Here is an 8,216-nt window from a genome sequence, read left to right on the forward strand (position 1 = left end):
AAGGTAACAAGATTCATTTTACAGTATTTAAAAAAATAAAAATAAAAAAAAGGGTTTGGATTGTGTCCAGAAAGTGAAAAGTTTTTTGCAGGTGAAAACTAAATCAGTCTGCAGTGGATACAAGTTTTCCCCTCAACAGTTTGTCCACATACAGTTTTTGTTGTTCTACAAATTTGTTATTAAACATAACAAGACCAGAGCAAAAGTACTTCCTTAATGGCTCTCTTTGTGACTAATTTGTATATATTTGGAGGTTCATGAAACCCCCGGTTCAGACTGTATTGTGGTGGTTATATGAGCCCTGTGTGACCTGTGACGGAGATGGCATAGAACTTGTGGTTGAGGCTGCAGGAACCCAGCTGTGAATGTTCTGTGAGCACTTGCTCTCTCACTCGCAACTCTGTAGTGAAAGTTGTATGGGCTACCTGGTGTTTTAGGTTGAATTCTTGAGTGCCGGCCATTATGGCCTTTTGGCAGAAGGCTTTGTGGTGAGGGCTCGAAGTTGTAAGAGAGGTCCCTCCACGCCCTGAGTGATGAGAGCAGGGTTTAACCGGCTGCAGGTGCACTTGAGACAGGCCGGTAGGGCCTTTGAAGTGGAAGCCAACTGGGACCCCGGCCCATCTCTGACCAGCAGCCAGCAAAGACACATTCGCTTTCAATTAACACTCTCCCCTGTTTCTCGATCAATGTTTTTTTTGCTTTCTGCTCTCTTTTTCAATACTCATCTATGTAAATGTTCAGAAGAGAAAAGTCTGAAAACTGTGTTGCAGTAATTTTTATCTGTCTGTTATTTGTCTGTTTTTGTGTAAGTGTGTGTGCTCAGTTCTTACTTCACCTCTCACTTTAGGCTTCATGAATCTTCTTGTGTCTCAGGGCCAGGTTGAGCATCCAAAGAACTGTGAGTCCTCATAGCTCTGACACCATGATCTATTGTTTCTGATTTATCTTTATGTGATGAAATCAGGGATATTCTCACTCTCATGCTCTGTCATCTGAACAGGAGACATTCTGTCTTTGACACTGCTAAACAAGCAAGCTAAGTCATACCAGCAAATTTTGTTGTGGCTTATTGGCTGCTTTTATTTGAACACACACACACACACACTGTATGTAGGCATGCCCACATCTCATTAAAGAGAGTGAAAAAGAGAAATAAATGGCTTTTTTGATGGTAAGCTCCCTGGAGGCAGCTACATCTGGCTTCTGTTAGCCACAAGCGTATAAAAGTCAAATGCGGTTTAGTCCCAGGCATTCTGTTCTACAGACACACACACACACACACACACACACACACACACACACACACACACACACACACACACACACACACACACACACACACACACACTGGGCATGGTGGTCACCCCCACCAGTCCCAGTCTCTCCAGTTCCAACACTAGTGAACTCAGCAGACATCAAGGGACTCAGACAGGGACTAGTACTACTGGCACAAATAGTAACAACAACCCATATACAGCCTCTACACAAAATATGAAATCCATAAAATCCTGTGGACAAACAAACTCAAAATTGTATTTTTTCAATTAAAATGCATATATGAATTAAGAAAATTGACTGGGATTAATCCATCCTTAACAATAACACTAGTTATTCGAATTACTGTATCATTTAGTTGACTGACAGAAAATTAACCAGGAACTATTTTGATGATTAACTAATCATTTTTCATGCATTTCAAAGTATTTTCTACAGCCATGCTAGTGGCACTGTGAGGCTGTGCTTGGGGTTAAAATGCTGACGTGAGCATGCTAACATGCTGATTTTAAGATGATACAATGTTGTTAGTTTGTCTCATAAACAAAAGTTTTGGACACAATGAAATTTGATGGGATGGTAGATGAAAAGTCAAGGGATTACCAAAGGATTCCTCATCTGGGGACCATGAATAGCTATACTTTTTATGGCACTCTGTCTAAATGTTGAGATATTTCAGTCTAGGCCAAAGTGATGGATGGACCGATATCCCAAGAGCCACGCTGCTAGCTGCTAGCGTGGCTCTTGGCAAATATTCTCTAGTTCCAGGCAGCTTCTACAATGTGAGAATTGTAAGCTTTTCTTTGCCATATATGATAGCAAAATTAATATGTTTGTGTTTTGGTCAAATAAAACAAGCACTGAAATAATGTGAATGCATGCTACTGTTCAAAACAAGGATGCTACGATGAGTTCATCAACAGGATGTAAGATAGAGTTTACGAGATATAAACAGATACCGTATTTTCCGGACTATAAGTCACACTTTTTTTCATACTTTGGCTGGTCCTGCGACTTATATATCAAAATATATATAATTTAACATGTTTTTAAATGTTATTTCATGCTGAAAACATTACCATCTACAGCCGCAAGAGGCGCTCTAGGCTTGTGACAACTATATGCTGCTCCTAAAGACAACTGAGAAAGAAAAGAAACTGCAGGCGACTGCAGGTAGTAAAATATGCAGCCGAAAACGGTAATCGAGCAGCAGAACGAAAGTTTGGAGTGAGTGAGAAACTTGTGAGGGACTGGCGAAAAGGTTAGTCTTACTGCAATGAAGAAAGCAAAGAAAGCTAGTCGCGCGCTGAAATCAAGATGGCCAGAGCTGGAGGAACGAGTCCACAGATGGGTGCTTGAACAACGTCACACCCCAGATGTCCAAACAAATATGCCTACACTCCGTGACACATGGCTGTAAAATGAAATTGTGACTCATTTATCAAACAGTCATCATCATCGTCATCGTTGCTGGTAAGAGATCTCTAAGATCGCTGACACACACTTGAAGCGTGTGCTGTGGGGTCTGTAAAGGCCCTGACACACCAACCCGATAATCGGCCGTCGGACAGTCTGGCGAGGTCAGTGACTTGAGTCTGTTCGGTGTGTTCATTGCCGTCGTCCGTCCGAGGAGCTGTCGGCCTTCATTTTGGCTGACCTCACATGTTGCGTCGGAGGGCGGGCAGTCGGAATCCATGGCCAATCTGATTGGTGGAGTGCTAACCCGGAAATGACGAGGGATTAGCGTGACTAACGCCTCTCAAAATCTGACGAAAATCTTATAAACTTTGTCGATCTGAAATGAAGACAGATTCAGCAACTGCATGGCCTATTTCTTGCTTAAAATGTTTTCAGAAACACGTATCGGTGAACTAATTTACTAAAATATGAGATTGTATTCTGAACAAGTCGCCATGACAGTCTGTCTTTGAATTTCTGGAGAAACCAAACCCACGTGACGTGTTCATCCAATCAGCTGCCGCTGATGGCAGTCGGCATCGCTTCGGTGTGTTCCAAGGCACTTTTTTTGGCCAACTCGGGGAGGCAGTCAGTCCGACTGCCTTTTCTGCTGAAGGTCGGCCGTCCGGTTGGTGTGTCACCAGCTTAATTGGTGTGTAATTAGTGTAGTGGTTGACAACATCATTAGGAAGAAACTATTTGTGGTGTTCAGGCAAGCAAATGAAGAAGTAAGTTCTTGTCTAAGACTATCACACTTTTCTCCTCATTAGAGTTTGAAGTGTAACGTCATTTCTACAATTTTCTGGTGTTCTGGTTGTGTCTACGTGTCGTAGAGGTCAAAGACAGCTCATCCTGTGTGATCGTCCAAGCCCAGCAGGCATGTCTGAAAAACTCTGCAGCCCTGTGAGTCTGTCTCTGGCTTTTAATTTCCTGCCATGATAAATCCTGGACTGAAGAGCTCTTAATTTCAGCTTGGGTGGAATGGACAGCACTAAAATAACTTTTGTGGTGATATTAGCATGAAATGTCAGCGTAATACCACCAGTACGCAAACATACTCAAAGCTTTTGTCTTGAATGTTTGAGCAATGGCATTATTTGAAGCCTTTTTTGCACACATGCATGAAATAGTGACACCAGTTTACCAGCTCCATACAAGTCTTTGTGATTGCCAAGCCCATGTCAAAAAGCTTCAAGAGACTATCCGCATCCAAATGAAAACATGTTCTTGGTGAAGAACACCAGATTTCACACTATATTTTAACAATAGTTGTGTTGTTGCCGACTGAAGCAGTCCAGTAAAAGCTGGCATATCCTTGGCATCAGGCTGGTACTTGTCCTGGACTGTCAGAGTGAAATGTTGCCCTTATGTCAGCTCTCAGTAAACTCTACTGTCTCTGACTGTGATGGACGGGCCTCTCGTGGTCTTTGGAGATCAAACTTATGCTGAGATACACTGAGGCTGAGATCAGCCTTTGGACTGCTTTAAGGGCCTGGAAGCATCTCCTGGCTTGTTGCTGCCAGGTTTCAGTAGATGGTGAAGATCAGAGAGTTTTCCTTCTTTCGCCTTGTTGCAGTGGTGGAAGAAGTACTCAAATCCTTTACGTAAGAAAACGTGGCAATAAAACAATGTAAAAAATACTCCATTACAAGTAAATGTGTTGCATTTCAATTCCAACTACAGTAAAAGTATTATCAGCCTAATGTTTTAAATATTTAAAGTAAAAGTAGTCATTCAGCAGAAAATGTATATAGTAGTATATATTATATTAATATTGTTAATACTGATGCATCAATGCATATTATGCATCTGTTGTAGCTGGTGGAGGTGGAGCTGTTTTAACTATTTTATATACTGTAAGTCCATTGGTTCACAACTCAGGGGTCAGCCCCTCCAAAGGGTTCCAAGATAAATATGAAGGGTTGCATGATGATTGATGGGGTAGAATAGAAGAAAAAACTAAGTTCTGCTACACAAATTTCTTTCAAATATTTTTTATTATTTGCTTTTGGGGGAAATGTTGGATAATTCAACCTCTTTGAGCCACAAAAGGTATTTTAGATCTAACCATCGTAGAAGTTTAGAGGGGAAATATCTCTGCTAACAACTTATAGACATCTGAAGGTGATAAGGGGCCCTAAGAAGACACTGCTTTTTAGTTTTATTAAAATACATATCAGCGTGGCCATTTTAACTCTTCAGTGCATTGTATTTTATAATCGTATGTGCACAAGTACAATATTTCCCTCTGAAATGTTGTGGAGTTGAAGTATAAAATAGCATGAATTGGAAATGTACACGTATAGTACATAGTATATATATATATATATATATATATAGTAAAGTATAAGTACCTCAAAATTGTACTTGAGTAAACTTAAAGTTTGAAATTATCCCTATATGAATTGCCACCCCTGTCATTTCTGCAGTAGATATCTACAGTAAGCCCACCCTCCCTGGGAGTGTCCTGGTGCACGTCTGACCTTCCCCACCAACCCTGATCCTCACACACAAATGTTGCAATGCCTGGGCGTCTTACCATGTGCTTCTAATCCAACTCTGAGGTCCTCTTTGGTGGTCTTCTGTCTCTCCGTTCTCCTACAGCTCTCTCACTCAGTCTCCCTTAGCATCCTGCCGCCTTCACTTAACCCCCACCATCGTCCCAAAACTCACTCGATCATCCAGCTCTGCCACCAGCACCATCATTACACCTGACAACAATTCACCTCTTTCTTCTTCCCAGATATAACATTGCTCATAGATGATCTCTGTCATTGTGTATCAGTTTAAACAAAAGCAGCTTTTATGATAATAGTTCATGCAGTGTCATTGTCTAAAGCAACACCTTTGAGAAATATGTTTATTTGCTTTCTTGTTGAGAATTAGATTAATCAATACCACCCTTGTGTCTGTATTTTGAACACAAACCTGGGGCCAGCAGCTGGTTAGCTTTTTTTGGCACCAATTCATTGTTTTGTCAGGAAAATGTCAAGTGAAGCAATATAGCCAAAAATGTCATTTGCATCCAAAAGGAAAATATATTGAATTTACTTTCATACAAGACAAAATGGCATTTTTGTTTATTTTGCCCTGTCTGGATGTGATATGATGTGTTTTAATGTTTATAAAACATGTTTATAATAGCAGTTTTTTCACATGCAAGCCAAAGACATAGTTCTGCCATTTTGCAAGTAAAAGAAGTAGACATTAAATAATTTTCAATTAATATTTCCAAGAAATAACTTTATCAAAATAGTTGCAGATTCATTTTTTTGTCGATTGACTAATCAATGAATCAACTAATCATTACAGCTCTACAGCTAGCCTGGCTCTGTCCAGAGGTAAAACAAATCTGCCTACCAGCATCTCTAAAGTCCACTAATTCAAATATATCTTGTTTGTTTAATCTGAACAAAATCTGAAGTATAAACACAACAAGTTGTAGTCTTACGCTGGGTTATGTGTTGAACTATTTCTTGGCCAGGCCAGGGACTTTGTGAGTTTTCCATTTCATATTATGGCATCTTCATGTAGTCAGATTGAGCAACAAGAGGAGTTTTTGCTGTGACAGAATTTACATGGTGTTACATAAGTGACAAATTAAAGGTCTTGTAAATCTTGCAGACTGCCTTATCGACCTGCTCTCTGTGGAATTTGAAACAGACGCTCGCTTGCTCGTTCAGTGTGTATGTGTGCATCTGTGCCCTGTAGCAGACTGTTAGCAGGGGAAACACATGTCCACATTAAGCGGTTTCACTGATCAAGCTGATATGACTGGAGACGAAAGAACGAAGCGGGAACTTGTCCCCCTTTCCCGGTGCTGCTGCTGCGAGCTGTCAGCAACAATACTCGCTTAGTCTGCTCATGTTATCATTAAAACTGTATGTCAGTTTAACACTGCTGCTTACAAGGCAGAATAAATTACAAAGGAGATATGATCAGAGTAGATATCATTGATTTGGACACAGTGTTTGTGAAGCACATGATATGAATTGATTTTTCAAGATGAGGAATTTCACAAGGTTTTTATAAACGTCTCCAGAATGAGAACAATGAACAGCAAAGAAAGGGAAGGAGGAGAGCAGAGGAGTGACTGATTGCAGGGCATCAGACCAAATGGGAACCAGAGACTGTGAGATGTCAGAACTACTATAGATTTATACTTTACCTGCTCCCCTGAGATCTGCCACACATACACCCACTCCGAGCAGAACAAAAGAGGGGGGAGAGAAAAAGTATGGGCACAGAGTCATAGGTCAAACGGTGCGAGAGGATTAGTAAAAGAGGCCTACAAAGATGAGTAAGAGATGGAGGACCAAAGAGTGAGAGGGCTGGGTCTGAGGAGAAAACAGCAACATCAGCTGGGTCTTATTTAGAGCAAGCTTTTGTACTCTGAAAGGAGCCCTGTGCACCCGCATGTACATCTGCCCTCCGCATGTTGGACTGCAATGGGTGGGCTGCCCTTTTCTGCATTAGCCCTCTCCTCACACTGCCCTATATCTTTGGTCAGACAAGTCTTTGTATACTAAAACTGAAATGGCACTTTCAGGTAAGGTATTGATTCTGATACTTCCCCAATGAAAGTCATACTAAGGAAATTAAGTTGCTTTTGGGTAGCATAACAGATTTTGCCCATTCAGAAGATGAGCTGCTGCATATGCTCAAGCATATAGGCTTCTTGGACTGGCCCTGAACATCAGGAACACACAAGTTCTCCATTAGCTGCCACCGCATGCCACTGATTCCCCTCCAGTAATACACATTGACAGTACTGGCCTTGAAACGTGGATCCCTACTAGGGTTGGGCGGTATCCAAATTTTGATACCGTCAAACCTCCTCCCTATTTTACCGTAGGTATTACCGTGACTAATTAAAAATTATGACGTAAGGCTCAGACGGCGTCACCAAACTGTTGGCTTGTGCACCGTTCAGAAACTGAATACCAAACACTAATACTGAAACAATAATAACATAACAACAACTTACAAAAAACTACTTTCTCCTCCACACTGTCACGTGATGACAACCACACGTAATTACATAAATTATATTTTGTGGAGTGCAAGCGGGGGCAGACGTGTGCTGGGGCAGCTTAGCGCGTGGACAAACTGCTGCCGGTTGGCGAGAAATCCTGTCTGCCTCACAGCAGCGCCCGATAGTCTCTGGAGGAAGAGAGGGAAGCAGGCCAGTGCGAAAATGAGGATCATGGCGCCCAGCACAGCCAGCATCCTCTCCATTAACTCGGACGGCTTGCTGTCGCCAAGGCCGTTCAGGGTATGTTTTGAGTGCGTCGTACTTGCCGTTAGCCGGAGGAGCCTCTAACAGCGCCATAGCCCTGGCTGTTGTTGATGCACCTAAGGTCGATACCACGTGGAAATACTTTGTAACGTCCTGTGTTATTCCTCTCAGCTGGAACTGGGCCTTGATGTGCTAAAACCACGGCCGATGGGTTGTGCTGCCAAAGATCAGTAACTTGATGGTG

This window comes from Sander vitreus, chromosome 7, assembly GCF_031162955.1.
Source record: "Sander vitreus isolate 19-12246 chromosome 7, sanVit1, whole genome shotgun sequence".
Classification (NCBI taxonomy): Eukaryota; Metazoa; Chordata; class Actinopteri; order Perciformes; family Percidae; genus Sander; species Sander vitreus.